This window comes from Salvia splendens, chromosome 20, assembly GCF_004379255.2.
Source record: "Salvia splendens isolate huo1 chromosome 20, SspV2, whole genome shotgun sequence".
Taxonomy (NCBI): Eukaryota; Viridiplantae; Streptophyta; class Magnoliopsida; order Lamiales; family Lamiaceae; genus Salvia; species Salvia splendens.
In genome coordinates this window covers 18,859,355-18,878,395 of record NC_056051.1, presented here as the reverse complement: position 1 = coordinate 18,878,395, position 19,041 = coordinate 18,859,355, and the positions used below count along the sequence as shown (strand labels likewise).

The following is a 19,041-nucleotide window of genomic DNA, read 5'->3' as shown; positions in this document are numbered from 1 at the left end:
AATAATTATTTCATGTAATAATAATAGTATTAAAAAAATATAAAATAAATATATAATAGTGTGATTGGGTGGTCATTGATAAACCATGAAAATGTGTGTGGTTGGGTTGGATGAATATTAATGATGTGGAAGATGATGTGGAGGAGATAGAAATGAATTAAATATTGAAAAAATGAATGGTTGAGTTGGGTTGGGGGTTGCTGATAAACATGGTCTATATGAGCAACCTCCAATGTGAATTTAAACGCATCACCATCAAATATTTTCATTACCTCTTCAAATCATTAATTAGACGTGTTGAATAAAATAAAATCGGCCAAAAATCGACAAACATTGCAGCCACATTAAATTAGCTAGTTACGCATGTTGATTTTTGCAGTCATGACCCGTGGAATTAAATCATAGCATAGCTGAGGGAGATGAAATTGTTGATCTATGTTGTTGTTATTTAAATTCCATTAACTCAAAAAAAGTAAATTAGATTCCATATATGGCATTAAATTATTAATACTATTTGATTATTAATAATGATCATTAATTTTTAGTTTTTAGAGATTCAAAGCCAAAAGACTTTGTCCAAAAATCGAATTAATCGTCCAGTTAGTTCGATTAGACTATCAAATCTGACATGGTTTGATTTTATTGGACAAACCAGCCCCATTTGTGATTCTCTAATTATTTTGTGGTGTCTCGATCGCTCCCTATTCTTGAATCAAAATTATCAACTTTAGTTTCATTTCACTTTCTTATGTCCTGGTTTGATTTTTTAGATTTGTTTATCGAATAGGTTTATAGTTGATATTTGTATTTAATTTTATTTAATCAATAATTATTACAGTTGAGTGTACCAATAGTTGAATTTATAGTTTCTTATCTTTGTTTTTGTTGGTAATGTGCGTATTTTATAATCGAGAAAGCAAACTTCAAATAATTATGCAAATAATGATGAAAACAGATGAGAATTGGTTAGGAAAAGTCCTTACAATGAATATGGAAAGTCCTTACAATGAATTGGGTAGGGCAATGTCAAGGCCTAATACTCCACTTCTAATTAAGTCTCTTCTCTTTAAAATTGAGTGACTGGACCCATGTCCAAACCCATAAGACACAACCTAGGCCCGGCCCACATAAATCATAAAATGAAGATCGATTTCAAACATGTGGGAGAATTCTTAGATTTAAGTTCAACATTGGTTTCTTTTGGGTGGAAATTTTCAGATGTGAGAGAATCAATTGGTTGCTTTTAGGTGGAATGAATTTACCTTAAATAACTGCATGCTTTTTACCTATATGGTCTTTTCCCTCTTACATTATTTGACACTCGCATCACTTACTACTTTTATTATTTTATAATGAATCCCACATTAACTCAACCAAATCAAGTCAAGTCAAGAGTTAGGAACTACTCTGACCCTAAGATCAAATCTCGTGCTTTTTATGGACCTTGTCACTAATTTAAACATTAGCTACACACCAACATTTTGCCTATTGAATTGAAATAAACTACAGAAATGTTTACTCAAGTCGAAGCGATATAAAAAAAGGCTTAAAGTAAACGATGAAAGCAACGAAAGCCAATATTGATACAACCATAAATTAAAATACAAAGCTGATCGAACAAACAAATTTCCAATTTACACAATGCTGTGTGTCTCACTAACTAAAACAAACATGAATAAACAGTAAATACTCGTATTAGATCGTCATAGTCGGTCTAGTCAAGCCAAAGTTAGTTCCACTTCCAGTTTTGTATACATACAATTATACAAATATGTCTCTCTATTCTGCATAACCTTCACCTTCTTTATCTGAAAGAGAAGAAGATGTTGATCAAGTTCAAATAATTGGTCATTCCAACTGTAAAACATTTCTCAGCCACACTTGGGAGGGGGTACTCAGAGTAAGCTCGGCCATACGTACCGTTAAAGCGCTTTTTCTTGCTACTTCTCTTTTTGAAGTATTCGCTGAAATTTCTCTCTGGAACAGGGACTAATTTTCCAACCATAGCAAGAGGCCAACTAGTAGGAAAAAAAGGCAAAATTGATAATACAGTTATCAGATCTTAGAGGTGACGACAATGCCATATCGTAGTAACACAGTAGAAAGCTCAACCACCATCTAAAATACTGCTTAAACTAACCTGATAAAACCAATGGTAAGAGAAACAAGCCACAATTTCCAACTGAGACGAACAGTTGAAGTAAACTTTCCAAGAAAAAAGATAATCATAACCTGGAGATGCATAGAGTGAATACAGATGTCAAGCCTTCATAACTACACCAGTTTCTATCGTCAATTAGAAAACACAAGTACCTGAAGCACCACTTCAATGCCAACTATCCCCATGAAGAGGATGTTCTTTGTTACTCCTTTCCATACATTGATTTCATCCGGCTTTCGAGCATTAAATTCATTAAAGATCTATTAAAGACATTTGAAGTAGAAATCAGTTGCAAGACACACATAGGCATATAGATTCTTTACAAAAGTACTGAAGTTGACAAAAACATAATATATTATTTGTTCGACATATATCTTATTTGTAGTTGCCTACAGTTTGTTCTGTAAATAAAACCCACTGTAAAGATATGATACTACCAGTTGAATTTGAGAACCATCTAAGTGTGCATAAGCTGGTCGATAGATATACCAATCAGCGTAAAAAAATCAGAGGACACTCTCCAGAAATCAAGTAATGTAAGCCAACCTAGCCTGTGTGGTGAGTGAGTTGCAAAGAACCAAATCCAAGTGCCCCCTTTTATTGTTTTTACACTCAAATCCCATCATGGAATATATAAATTTACTTACTTCATCTATCCTTATATAGAAGAAACCTCACCTGGCAAAAGACAAATGAATTGAATATCAATGTATTCTTCACTTTGAAAGCGTGATCACTCGTATCATTCTTCAGATTCAGAATGCTCTTTCCACGGAAATTGAGGACCAACAGAACAGTTACTTGATACAAAGCCTAAAATCATGCAAAAAACAATAATCAGAAAATGATTAGTCCCTGTTTTGACACATTGAAGTGCGACTGAGATGCTGAAATGAAGTAATATCTTACCTGTATTAACAAATTCCTCCACATGATATTTGTTATAAGAGGTTCCCTGTATAAAGGCCTTGATCAGTGACTTCACAAAATCAACTATCTTCTGAATATAGTGATGTTGAAGTAAATAACAACTAATTCACAATTTCACATCTATAGATATTACAAGTTAGACTTGACGAATATATTATGAATATAACTGATCTTCTAGAATCCCTTAGCTTGGTAATAAGAGCAATAGACAAGATATATACTGATGTTATGGATCAATCATGGAGGATAAGGAACAAAAGAAAGACAAATTTGCAAATTTCCAATGCTTCAGAGACTAACTTTCAAGTTGTCATGATAGAGCAAAAGACCAAAAAAATACATTTAAGCCAAGTTTAATCATATCACGGATGGCTTAAAGCGAAACCAGGGGAGGAAGCTGTGAGACAGCTATGAGCCCCGCTAGCAAGACATCCACAGTTAGATCGTACCATAAAGTTACTACTCGTATTACATATGATTAGTGGGCGTATTACACTAAGAGAAGAACATAATGACACCATTAGTTTCTTTATTTCAAATACACATAAGTCTAACCTTCTTCCAACAGGAGGTCTTCCCATGAGGTGATCTGTAGGTGGTTCCGTGGCAAGTGCAAGGGCTCCTAGTGTATCCATAATAAGATTTACCCATAGTAGCTGGAATAATATACTAATAAGCAGATGGGCTCGAACAGGGAAAAGACATGCATAGAAGATACAGTTGAAGAGAATATTGCACCTGTACTGCATTGAGTGGAACATTTCCAGAGGAAACTGCAGCCGCAACATTGATTACCAGAGCTGCAACATTAACTGTAAGTTGAAATTGTATGAATTTCTGGATATTGGCGTACACAGATCTACCCCATCGGACAACCTGCAATTACTTTACCAGCTGAAGTACCAACATTGTGACATAATATTTGATACTAACAATTTATCATTTTGTTTAAAGGTTGAAATTTCAAGAGAGAGCAGCTAGAAAAATCATAACAGAGAAATTTGTCTGAGGTAGATATAACATTTTCTGCTCCAACGCAGTTAATTGGAAATGATTTGAAATTAGAAACCTCAAGGGATGAATCTGAGTGTCAAATCCAGACAACACAATGCATCAGCGTTCTTGTGACGCTAAAAACCAACCTTTACTACAGATGCAAAATTATCATCCAGTATGATGATATCTGAACTTTCTTTTGCGACTTCTGTGCCTTGAATACCCATTGCTAGACCAATATCAGCCTACACCGAGACAGAATCGAAAGCATGAAATGGAGTCCATAAAAGTAAAAGAACAAGAAAAAACACAAATCCTACAAGTAACCAAGCCTGTAATCCTAAATACAAATGATTATCCATGAGAAATTTTCAATTTGATTTCTACCAATGAAGGAAATGATCAGTTATCTTTTCCCAAATTCTTTTCTTAATATCAATAGTAAAAAAAAGAAAAGAGAATCATATGGTTCTAATGATTGCTGATTAATCTTCTTAATGAACTGAAACAAATAGAAAAAAAAACTTAAGGTTGATAAAGAATAGTTCAACTAACAAAAGAATGTCCCATTTCTGAGATCCTCGTCTATTTTAAAGGAGACTCCAAAATGGTAGAACAGATGAAAATGCTAACCTCATGAAGTGCAGGAGCGTCATTAGTGCCATCTCCAGTCACAGCAACAACATGTTCCTTCCTCCTCAATGCTTGCACAAGCAAGAGTTTGTCATTGGGTGATGACCTTCCCATTACCTATAAGCGAGAATTGTAAATGGTACTTCCCTTCTCCTCTTATACAGAGAGCACAAATAGGCATATCTCCTAGCAGCACTATAACTCTCAGCACTTACCGAAATCCTGTCCGCCACTTCTAATCTTTGTGACTCGGTCATGTTACGAAATGTCTTTCCTTCAATTAGATTGGGCTCTGTAGCATCTGCATTTGAACCTAATATCCCACACTCTAAGGCTATTGCTCTAGCTGTTTGAAGATTGTCCCCAGTGACCATCCGTACCTAGAAAATAAACCAGTCATCTCACATGAACATAACCAACATGATAGCAATAGTTTAAAATACAAGTTTATGCATACATGGTTCCCTGCAGGGAATAAATCAAACAGAAACTATACGAGTTATATAGCAATGAACCCCAGTTTACATAGGGAAGTCCCCATTTCAATATGTCATCTGGTTGGGAAATGTTCCCACAGCTCTAGTGTGCCGTTTAGATTACAAGTTCTAAACAAATTAAGCACAAGTTCTTTGGAACTAATACTAATCAACTCAAAAGTATTCCCAACACCAACCATATTCAAATATACTAAGTGACAAAAATATAGAAAAAAATCTCTAGAAGCACTTCGGTAAGGTGATCACTTGAAACCAAACAATGTGGCATAATGTAAAAAGCAGATTGCTCAAGTTGAATGCTGGATTAAATATTTGCATCGTAGATTAGTATGGTCAGTTTCAGAGCTATAAATATATTTCAAGTTTGAATCCATGAAAAAATCAAATGATCAAAACCCCAGAGGCTCCTTTTAAATCCATTTCCAGTATAAAGAAAGGGAAAAGTTAGGACAGGCTCCAAGACCCAGAAATTGTAAGACGTGTGTAAAACGAACTAGCCAAAGAAACACTCCGAGGAACACACATTACTTTACATGTGTGTAAGTGATGAATGTACACACCTTGACACCAGCATTAACACATAGTTGAACTGCATCTCGTACCCCTGGCCGACAAGGATCCTGCAATATAAACACCATGAAGAACAATATTTTAATTAAAACAGATGTATAGAAAAGGTATTTACCATAAGTATGAGAAACACGGAGTAATTTATATCACAACAAGTAAGATGCCAGAGACGGGAAACTGACTGTCCGGGTTAACCACATGGGAGGTGGTTGAAAGTGGGAAACAAATGAACCAATGAACCAAAAAGTTGAAGAACCACTTCTCTTCAGAGTCAAGTAATAAAGGACATAGATGGCGAGAAACAGAGTCCTGCTAATGCCATCCCTTGTCTTTCCAACATGTTGAATTAGTGAAAATGCATCACCCAATCAATTTATTAAGCTGTACCCAAATGATTACTCAATCAATTTGGTAAGCTGTACTGAAATGATTAAAATCATCTAGTCATGATACAAATATACCTCCAGTACTCTGCAGTCTGCAGATAACAACCAACTCTTAAGCAGAAAATCTCAAAATATTTTCAGTCAATCGATAAAATTTAACTGATTAAACTCATACTAGAGTTGTTAGTTCCTTATTGTGATACTGTTGCACATTGATTAAGCTTCCCACAGATACTTCACAAGCAACCAAAAAAAGTGATTGGAAGACGCTGACTATTTTTGCCAAATGTCTTTCAGATGCCAGCTTGTTGGGCTGATAGGGGCTCACCGTCTCAAAGAACACCATTAGTGAATGCAGAATAAGTAATAAGTTTTTTATTTAAGATTTCTAGCTATGACACATATGCACATAAACACCAGTTGAAAATTATTATTTAAACTTTATATGCATTGGTTAGGGATGCTGGTTCGTGTCTATTTTATTTATGTAAGAAAATTTTCAGATTATAATGCAGATGTGAATTGACGAACTGACAAACCCAATGCTGATCATTAGATTTAGAAAAACACCTTGATCCCAACGATAGCAAGTAAGATTAGGTTTCCTTCAGGTAGCTGCCAATTTTCCAGTTTCTCCTCAGTAGTTGGAACCTCATCCATTCCACACGTTCTGTAGGCAATAGCTACACATCGCAAACTTTCTTTAGCCATATCTTCTATTGCTTCTCTGAAAAGCGATAGCTGCAGGAATATATATCAAATATTCAAATGTTAAGATTTTACTGGTGCTAAAAACATAAAAACAAATGAATAACCCATTAAGATTTAAGATCAAGATTTAAGCACAATAACTTCATCAGTTTTATGTGCCTGAAAGAACTTTACTAATCAGAACATAATAGAAAAACAACTATCAATGGAGCAGACCTTCTCTTCATCCATCTCGACTGCATTATCATCTGCATCAATGAAGTGGGTACAAGATGCAAGGACTATTTCTGCAGCACCTTTCCAGTGAATGCGAATCTCGGAATTTGACTGCCAATAATTCAAAACAGCTATAAATTGGTTGGCTAGGAAAGAATGTGTGTATAAAGAATGACATGACGTCAAGGATCGAGGAAATGTTTTCTCAATGAGCAAGTTGAACCAGATAAAGACATGGAAAAAGTAAGCCATCTAAAGTCCAAACATAATACTGTGTACCAGTTTCAGAGCAACACCGCCTCGTTTTTTCTCTGAGTTAAATGGGAAAGCATGAATTATGGAAGAATCTGATCGAGAGGCACCAAAATCCATTCCAAGCTATGAACAAATCAATAAACAAGAGGAAGAGAGATTACAACCAACAACAAGAAAGCATGCGCACACTCAGATGAAAACAAACACTAAAAATGAAACGAAACAGAACAGTCGCACTACATTTACTGCCCATTGCAGAATAGCCTTTTCTGTTGGTGATCCAGAAATTTCCATAGCTCCACCCTATTGAAAAACAGTAACAGATAAGTCATGCTTCATTCATAAACATGAACATTGGTATAACATAATACTATCTGGCTAATCCGTCCTTAGGCAGATAAACGTAAAAACTTCAAATACTTAGTACTTTGGGCAGTACTTTGACCTAGGATAGGAAAGGGTTTCTCTCTCCTAACAAGAAGAACTGATTAGGATATATTTCTTTATCGAAAGTTCTTTCTTCGGATCATCTCTGGGAAAAATATTTCACTCTCATTGTTACTTCTATATTGTTCATTCCTTCAAAATTCATATTTCATTTTATTTTGTGTTAAAGTTCTCCTAAACTCCAACATGTCGGTACTGCTTGTTAATGCCTTACATGCATACCAGAAGGGAGCAAGCACACATACCTTCACCTAAGTCTTAGTTTGTAAAGTTAATATAGTTATTGTCCATTTAGACAAGTTAGTTGATTTAGTTATGTTAGCTAGGGCTATGGCTCCTTTCTCAGGCCTCATAGGCCTAGTCATATTAGGAGTCCTATTCTAGGATCTATCCCATTGGCACTTAAGCAGTTGTGCACACTCTAAATTCTAGGATCTCTCCATGCTATGGGCTCCTTTCTCGTGTTTCGTAGGCCTCTCACTGCTTGACGCTTGTTATCATTGTCATTCAGTTATCGGCTAAATTCTATTGTCTCTTCGACGCTTTTGCAGTTGTCGATGGGCACTTGAGCAGTTCGCACTTGTAGGCTTGTAACAAAGCTCGCAGCTACAGTCTGTGGTATGTTCAACATTCTGGAACATGTAAGAGTTAGCTGCAACTTCCTATTCACTCCTGGTTGCATCTGATATTTTCATCTTTCTTATCTGAAGTTAATGACCACTGACCAGGAACAATCTTGTTCGGGCTAAATTCACAAAATAGTCGTGTGACCGATCCTAATTAGTAATAGTGTCAGAGGAGATTGTCCACAATCCAAAGGAAAAACCAGGAGCTGGTCATATGCACTATGCAGCCGTTTTACATCAGTTGAGAATGAGACCAGGAGGGTTGAGGGGTCAGAGTTACTTGGTCAGTTCAAAATTTCTGTTTTGAGGAAAACGATGTTGAGGAATCACAAGTTACTGCCAGAAAGGGGAAAGCACAAAAATAGTTGTGCCTGACTATAAATTATTTTTGTTAATTTAGTTATTTTCCTTTTGTTCGAGTTGGTTATGTTGTGACAGAATAGAGCAATTGTGTATTCGAGACAAATAGAAACGTAAAGAGACACAAAATTTACATGGTTCACCAACGTTGTGTTGGCTACGTCCACGGGCAGAAAACGGAGAACATATTGTATTCCGATTGTTTTTTCGGATTACAGAGTTATGCGCCCTACTTCTATATAAATAGGCACACAGATGACGGGCTAGGCCCAATATAACAATTAGAACCCGTTCGGCTAGCGGCAAACTATACAGATTCAAGGCATACTAACAGGTTCTTTCAGTAACGTTGTAATGGGTTATGGGCTCTTTCGCAGGCTCCATAGGTCTCATCAGATTAGGGGTCTTCTTCATAGACACTCATAGAATAAAAGGAGCTATTCGCCTTACAAGGACTCATCAAGGATTCCGGATTATTTCTTTAGTTTGGAATTGTGCTTGAGCGCTTAGGAAGATCAGTCATAGTTTGTAATCATTCGCATTCAGTTATAATTCCTTTTAATCAATAATATTATGTTAGTGTTCAATTTTAATTCCTTTTGGATCTCCTCACCAGAATCTCCCAACTGTAAAAGTATAAGCAATCATACGCATGTCCATTACTCTGTAAAGAATTACCTCAGTTAAGAAGACACTTCCGGTCGTATTTTGGGCAATGCCCTCAATAAGCAAAGAGATCATCCTCGGAGGAAGTATAGACTTGTTGTCAGGTGAGTCGGTTTTTTTCCCACAAACATAGGCCTGAACTACCGTCATCTGAAAATAGAATAACAAAGATAAGTAAGCAACTTTACGAATCAAATAAAGTTATGCAACATATTTGCGACTATAAAGCTAGAGCAACTAACTCAACACTAGAGACCTACAGGCTACAACAGAAAAGGCAGAAGCATAGAAAGCGGGCAGAAAAGCACCTGGTTCAGTGTTAAAGTCCCAGTTTTGTCACTGCAAATGGTGGTGGCGGAGCCCATTGTTTCACAGGCTGATAGCCTCCTAACCTGCAGTATAATTGTTAGTGTGGCTCTGCATAACAATGAAAAAATTTAGATAAAGTAACCAAACTATGCATACCAATGCCTTATCAGCCATCATTTTTTTCATGGAATAAGCAAGCCTGCAAGGAAAATGTAAATCAAAGAAGTCAAGGGTTAGAAAACAGTTGAGTGTGTAGTAACAATTGCTTATATGTAGTGCTGTGTCAAAGGATTCAAGGAAGCACCAGAAAAGTTGTTGTGTTACAATGAATAGCGTATTAGCGCCAAAGAAAAGGTAAGTCGAATTATATGATCGGAACAATACTTTCAGTCAAATATAAAGACATTTTATTAGGGATGTCGAATTATATGATCCGAACAATACTTTCAGTCAAATATAATGACATTTTATTAGGGATGACGTGAGTTACAGAGAACTAGTTATTCTGTAAGATTTCTGCCAAGACAAATCTGCATAATCATAAGCACAGGACCCACAAGATAATACATAATATGATATACTCACGTCAGGGTAACAGCCAATGGAAGACCTTCTGGTACAGCAACAACAACAATGGTCACCTAGAGTCAAGTCGAGATTAGTGAGTTGAGGTATCCAAAGATAAGCATAAGCTGTCCTGTGACTACTTCAAATAATAATTAGCTGTCTACTTACTGCAACAGTGAAAATTTTGATAAATCCATCGACTGCATCGCCAACTTTTGTTTTCCCAGCTATAAATTGTACTGTGCCATCGGGGTCTTTCGTGTTCCCAGTAAAAAATCTAGCAGTTCATAAAAGGTTAATATACTCTAGACCTATTCAACACATAACGAGAGCAAGCAATTTTTATAAAAAACCCCAACTCTGACACCTCTTCAGTAACATAACTACCTGACCACAAGGATTATAAGAACTGCTGCAGCCACTGCAAGTCCAACCATTCCAATAAATGTGGCAACCCCATTTAGTCGTACCTAGAGAAGTAACAAGTAACCCTTGGTGTCATAATATGACCATTAGGCATTTGAGTGAAGGTTTCAAAGATCCCAACAAAAATTAACCTGCAATGGTGTTTCTTCACCATTATCCTCTGATATGTTCGCCATAAGTAAACCCCACTCTGTGTTTATGCCCACGCTTGTTACCTGGGAGATAAGTAGAAAAACAGCTGACATAAAAGAGTGTATGCACATAGTCATAATGTGAAGAATAGTTCATTATTACAGTCTAGAGAGTACGGCTCCTATGTCTCTATGCATTACTTAGTAACCATTTTATGATTGCCAATCAATACAAGTTGCAATATATAGGAATGCTGTTAGAAAAAAGAATTTCAAACAAACGAGTATGTGTTTAGCAATAAGAATATATGTTAGAAACAATGTAAGCACAGGATTAGTTGTACGACACTTTGCCTATATAATTATAATTATTGCTATGTATACATTCACCAAATAATGGAAGCCAAATACACAATCCATCAAATCATCAAATAATATGTCACAAGAAAATACGCACAAAAATACCCCAAAGGAAAAGACAAATATAACAAACAAATTATTTTATCACTATCCAGGATTTATAATATAGTTATACCAATGCACAAATATGTAACCAATGGTTGCAATTACTATGCAACAATAATATTGACTTCACACATTATCTTAATCTTATGGATTCAACAGCGAAAATTCCTAATTAGAACTGAAGGTGATGAAAGTAATATTACCAGCATGCTACCATACCCATCAGCAACCTTGCATCCTGACATAAGAAAAGGTGATCTAGTTGGGTCCTTGTGTACCTAATTCCACATTTAATGCATTAGAATATGAACACAGCAGCGACCAGCAATTACAGTTGTTGATGTAAGGAACTCACAATTTTACTTTCCCCAGTCATACTGGATTCATCAATTGAGAGGGAGTGGCCAGAGATGACTAGTCCATCAGCTGGAACCTGTATGCATAAAAGCATAGGTTATAGTGAAGAGTTCCTGAACATTCTTGTAGATTCAAGAATTGTCATCGAAATGCATCTCAGTAGCTTTTACGTTTGAAAAACTGGTAGAGGAAAAGATCCAGGAACACAATATGAAGGAAGCAATTATATAACTCTACTAAAATGGCTGCAGAATGAAATGTATCCAATCGGATCCAAGGCATTTTTCTGCCTACTATGAGCAAAGTGAGACTTGTCATTCAACCAGCCTACTATGAATTTCTATTTCTAGTTTCAACCAATGATTCAGTTGTCAATATGCAACCAAATCCTTCTTCCTATGCAACTGATAGGCTTGCCAAATTTGACCAAAAGAAAAAAAGTATGTGATCATCTCTATCGAACAATAAACTGAAAAAGGAAATATAATACTACTATATTTTATCCTATTAAGGTGAGGATACTACTACTATATTTTATCCTTTTAAGGTGAGGATACTACTACTATATTTTATCCTTTTAAGGTGAGGAGTAAGAAAGAAGAGTGTTTGAAGTGTTTTACTACCTGATCACCAATTTTGAGAGGCACAACATCGCCAACCACTATATCAAATATTGAAACCTTAATTCTGCGCCCACCCCTGACTACCTGCAAACGGTTACCAGAAAATGTAAGAAGAAAAACAAAGGAATACATGTATGACCTACTTCATTGTACATACCTCCATTTGAATGTTTTGTTTCTCCTCATTCAAGTTTTGAAACTGTAGAGACTGCTTGTAGTCGCTTACGGCTGAAACAATTATGAACATCTTAAAGTCACTAGCATTAAAGACATTAAACAGAAATTGTCAATCATCTACTGAAAACCCATTTTCATCACTCAAACGTTGAACTCAGAAGAAACTTCAATAAAATATAGTAGTAGACATCATGACAGTTGACAATCAAACCAATTTTTTAACTTGTTAGCTAACATTGTAAACTAGCAATAAAATCCATTCAGTTCATTTGTGTTCTTTTACTCTTTCTTGTTCAAATATAATCCCAGTTCTCTTGGAATCAAGATTTTATTCACCATTGGATCTCATAAATTTATTAACTTTATGTTATGGAGTAACTTCTTGTACTCACTTTTGAACAGAAAATTCAAATGAACAAAAATTGTTCTCTTATCTGCATTTAGATTATTCGTAAAGCATAGCACATTCAGACCATGCACTTAAATGAAATATTCAATCAACAAGTTAGTTGGCGATACCAGTAAATATGATGACTATGAGGACAGCCATGGCAATGCTCCCTCCATCATACCAACCTTCTTTTATACCCTACAAAGTACAAATTGCAAGATTGAATATACAAGTATAAATTCCAGGAGCATGAAAACTACATCCATATCAAAAGCATTACTTTGTGTTCATGTTATTGAATAAAGCTTACAGGGATTAATAATGTTTACAGCTACCAAGCTAACAATTAACCATAGTTCCAGGAACTCCATACATACCAGGTAAATGTACGTAGAAGAAAATGTGCTACACTTTGTTACATCTTTTGGGTTCTCTAATCTGTACTTGGTATGCTTTCATTAATCTTTTGTTCAGGTGAACTCTAGTTTCGTTGGCATGCAAACTTTTAATTCGTAATGTAATAATTTTTTACTAACTTTCATGTTTATATTTATTCACAACATAGTTATAAAACGACTGTTTTAAACACTGAAAGTTTTTACCCGAATTCTTGACCAAAGACTTTTACAATTAGCTACAGATTTAATACTCCGATTATATATGACACGGAATATTTAACGTGATCCAAAGTTGAAAACTCAGGTCAAACTAAGCCTTACACTCTTAGAAACCATGTACAAGTTATGCTCCCCATGACCATACCTCAGTCTTTATGCCTAGTGCTAGCGAAGCAGCTGCAGCAACCATCAAAATGATGAGCGTTGTATCTCGACAAGCTTCCCAGACAAACATCTGTATGGTGTATGGTAAAATATATTACAAAAACTTCCTACGAGGCCAATGAACTAATCTTTACCATATACATGATACAGAAATGCTGGAATTAATCAATGCTCACCCAGAAACTTCGTCCTTTTTTCGAGGATATGTGTTTGATCCAAAAGCTTTCTTTCGCTCTATAAGGTCAGCCTCATCAGCAGTGATACCTTTCTCCACATTGCACTTTAACTTCTCAGCCACACCTTTAACCTAATGTAGGATATACATGGATTAAATTAAGTTTATAGAGGATACATATATAAGTAATGAAAGTCAGGCAGATAAGAAGCTATATATTAGATGCTATGACAGTGAACTTGCCCCTCCACTTCGCTGCAGAAATGAGAGATCATGCTCCCTGGACATAGCAACCAGTTCCTCTGAGCTAATACCAAATTCACCCACTGGAGTTGGACTTGATGGTAACTTTGCAGAACTTGATACTAAAAATACAAAAATGAAATGATCAAGAACAGATGGAATGGAAAACTGTCTTTACAGTCTTAAGCAAAATGCAACCAAAGAAAACAGTCGTGAGAAACTTAAAACGCCAAATGAGGCGAGCTAGCACCTCGAAGCAGGCTATTAGAGCTTCATAATAGAAACGATAACATCAAAGAGAAATTACCATTCAGTCCTGTACCAGCTTCTTGGAAAAGAACAGCAGCCTATTCAACAAATTATTGATTAGTGAATGACAATAGGCAGAAAATTCAGATGCGAATAAGAAATATAAGTACCCTAACGACTTGAGCATGCATCCTAATCTTAGCAATCAATTCCTTCCTCTCCTCTTCTTTCTTCAAATCCAACGTATATCGAAATCTCCGAGATGCATTCAGTACCAGAGCGGCTTGCTGGAAAGCAAAGCGAGGTAAATCAGTTGCACAGATTTGAATACAGGAATACTAATTCATGATTATTTAGAAATCTTCTTCACTCTTAGCAAGTTCCAGATGTTTAAACGCGCGAATGTGATCATCAACTTACCCGCCAGCGACGCAATTTGTCGATTGGAGCACGTTTTGTGCGCACAATATAGAAAGGAGACCCCGCGTCGTCGTCGTCGTACTCATAGCGGCTGCTGCTGCCGGCTTCGGGGTCGTTGCGGTGGCGCCGGTACGGCGAGCCTTGCAATTCGTCCTTCATTAATCTGTCGTAGGAGAAATGCTACCGCTATTTATCTCAAATCACATTAACTCTACATAGAGAAACAAACAATTGAATGCCATCGCAACCTTGGCGACATTCTCCTAAGTTGATTCAAATTAGATACTGCTACTGCTGCTGCAGTAGCAGTAGTATTGGCATTTAGCAATACTAACTAGAATTGATTAACTCACCAACTCATAAAATTTTGAATAATTTTCATTAGATCGTAGCGAAATCACCTGAAAATAGGTTTGCAGTTGGTAAGGTTGAAGAGTTGGCGGCAGGAGGGAGAGGAATAGTGGAAACGAAACTTCTCCTAGCAAGCAGTTTCTGGCGAACTAATTTTGAAAGTTGTTCTTTCGTTTTCTTTTTATTCTTCCCAAATGGATATACTTGAGAGTGGAGATTAAACTGCCAGAAAAAGATTGCCAAATTTTTTTGTTACAAATATTGCTGAGCAAACTGAAAAGCATGTCTAACATATGATATGTGTCATCGTCTTATTGAATTGCAAATTATGCAATTTTACTAAGAAATAATACGAAATAAAATGAATCTTAGCCGTACATATAAGTACATCATGTCACATAGTACTCCTTTGGAATAAAAAAATGAATTATGATGAAATAATTTCAGTTCTCTAGCAATTTAATTTCTTATGCGTATAAATTATAAACTCATAAACTGATAGGTCAGCTAAGTGTGGGTTTTTTTATACAAAAATCAAGGGACAAGTGAAATGAGAATAAAATATGAGAGATTTAAATTAGATAGTAACTAATAAGATGAAATATAAGTACTAAAGATAACAAAGTTGGAATAAAAAAAATATAAGAAAGTGAGAGAAAAAATGTTTATCCCAAGGTATATGAGTCATATTTTATTTTGATTTGTTCTAGATTTACTTGAATTATTTTATTTATAGCTAAAAATAAAACATCTAATCTTATTTATCTTTGAAAAAATTATATTACAAAAAATAGAGTGAAAGTAATATATGAAACAAAAAGAATATAAGTCAACACTAACAAGACAGATGGAATATAGCATTAAAACTTTAAAAGAGTGTTATGATGAATAAACATTGATTAATTTAAAAGACCATAAATCATGTGAGGTGGATCGGTTGGTTTAATGTCTTGGTCAGGAACACCTAATGTTTGTGTTGAAAGACATATGCCATTACATGCATTGCACCACGTTTCAATGCCTCTTCCTCTCTTCACACGTTATTCTATTTCTATGTGTTAAAGTGTGACAAATGTAAAGCCATCACTTACCAAGTCCATTTTAATTGAGTAATTTTAAAGTGAATGTAATCACTTTCGAATTTAGTTTCTAATCACCTTATTCCCTCCCTACTAGTAAAGTTACATATTTTGTGCTTTGCTTAGTTGATTGACATACTGTTAATCTTTGCTTAAGGGACACGGAACATGAAAAAGGATGGATTGGAATTGGAATGTGTTCGTGTTTAATTCGTGCCTCATTGTTCAATTTATCAGTTAATCATGCTAATTATTTGTCTAATCAACACAAGACACTGCAATCACTTTAACATGTGTGGATTCTTCTCCAATTAGTATATCAAAGCAAGCTGACCTGTCCTCTCCACTCGTCACCAATGTAGATGCTTCTCTGTGTACGAGACACGTGGATGACTAAATCTACAACTGCGTGTAAATTATTAATGTTATTATACGTGAGAGAGTGAGGCAGCCATAATATACTTATAAATTATGCATTTTACAAAATATAATATATTATTTTATTTTTGAGATATCATCATACTATTTGAAAAACGGATGGGTTGTCTAGAGAAAATTATTTACATTGGAGACATGTACGTAAAAGCAAATTCATAACACAAAATTAATTGTCTTCATTTTAAAAACTGAATCCAGAAAAATATTCCCACCATAAAACATTTGTAAAACTGAATCCAGAATAAAATACATATATAGAATGATAAAATTAATTTAATTTACCCTTCCAAAAAAATATTAGCTCCACTTTGTTGTTTCTTCACAATGTAATAAGCCACCAGAATAACATATAACAAATAAAAAAATAATTATTGAATTCCTAAAATATTGTTGATTAAACACGATATATGCTTTGTATTAGTAACATTAAAATTTTCTCACCAATTGAGTGCGAGTTAATGATGGTCGTCGTCTTCAGTAGATGCACACTCAATTCAGATATATGTTTGTTGATGAATAAGTTAGTATTATGCGTGGACATCAGAGCTACATATACGAATATTTCCTTTTGATTAGTTTAAGTAATTAAAGCAGAATATAGCTTTTTTTCAAAGTATATATTTTGCTTCGATTACAAGAAAGGCATAGTTGATCATGGTCCATATTTCAAAATAAAGAGCCTACATTATCTTATTAAACGTGCAAGACACAGGGAATGTTATTCTCTAATTACTTCAACTTTAGGCACTTTCGAATTATGTATTATCCTTAGTTATAGAGTTGGACGTCCTCTATGGTAATACACAATTTGCCAGATATATATCCTATATCGTTCAACATTATATAAATGAATCGCAATAAAAAACATAACCAAATTGCTAAACAATAGCTAAATTCACAATCTAAACACAAACTCTAAATTTGATCAAACTCTCAGTTGAACCTACATGCAAATGAAATAAGATGAAATATGTACAAACTAGATATAACAAATATAGAACAAAACGTGCTTAGTGTAAAAGCTCGAAACAAGTCACTGTGAATGAAAAAATCTCATGAAGGGGGATGAAGACAGTGTATATTTGAAATAAATTAGCTGATGTTCGCGAATATCTTTTGTGTTAGGATCGTCGACTGCAATATTAGTTTGATATTGTTCGTTTTGGGTCAAGCCTGCACGGATTTGTTTTGGGGTCACTCCCAAAAGGCCTCAAACTAATTGGGGTTGGACAGGAATTATATACACCTTCCAACTTCCCTCACTCATCCGATGTGGGATAGGTTTGTAACCCAACAAACCTCCACTCAAACCGAGACCACATCGGGAACGCAGTCGACACAAACATGGGTCGTTCCAACCCTGGCCCCTGGGTCATCCTGGGCTCGGCTCTAACCCGAGTCCTTCAGGGCCCGACCCTAACCGGGGCTCATCCAGGCACAACCCATAGCCACCTGGGCTCTGATACCACTTGTTAGGATCGTCGACTGCAACATTAGTTTGATATTGTCCGCTTTGGGTCAAGCCCGCACGGATTTGTTTTTGGGTCACTCCCAAAAGGCCTCAAACTAATTAGGGTTGGACAGGAATTATATACACCTTCCAACTTCTCTCACTTATCTGATGTGGGATAGGTTTGTAACCCAACATTTTGCATCTTAGACTATCCACGATAAGGAGCCGCGACCACCGCCCGAGGACGCGGCTGAGCCGTAGGTCCCTATAGCTGAGGAAACGGAGAGCCACAGCGCGGGGGGGGGGGGGTGGTGTGTGCTGGACATGGGCGAGCCAACTAGTCGGCCAGGGCACGACTCATGGAGGGGCGCCGCGGCCCTGCCCACGGCCCCTATTGCACGCACGACGCCGGAAACTTTTATTATTATGATTATTCCGGTTTTTTTTATAAATACTACATATTAATTTATGCATTTTTTGTCTAATTATTATAGTCTTATAATTTTTATTCTAATTGAATTAAAATATACCAACAATTGAAAAAAATGTGATTTGTAGCTATGACGTGTCCACTATTGGACTGTACTAGATTTTTTGTAGCTTTGCCTTGGATTGGCCAAATTATTGTGGACACTCTAAAAACGCGTACTGATCTTGTGTTTGATCTTATGGAGTAATCCGTTTGATGTTACTCCTACTTTCTTGAATGACGCATTTTAGGAAGTTGAAAAATACTCCTACTTAGGCCATCCACAACGCTGTTCCTATACCGTTCCTTAAACCACTATTTGAGGGCCCCACTGTACTTTTTTACTCCATTCCTTAACTAAGGAACGAAACCTGCAACCCTCCGTTCCTTAACCGTTCCTTAAATTACTATTCATTCAATTTCATTTTTTTATTTCCAACCAAATTCAATTTAAATAAACACACTTTATTAAAAAACAAACA

General features: G+C 35.8%; 1 pseudogene; it reads right to left on the bottom strand.

Moving 5' to 3' along the window:
- Nucleotides 1-1,559: 1,559 nt before the first annotated feature.
- Nucleotides 1,560-17,118, bottom strand: LOC121782403 (annotated as a pseudogene).
- Nucleotides 17,119-19,041: the final 1,923 nt, after the last annotated feature.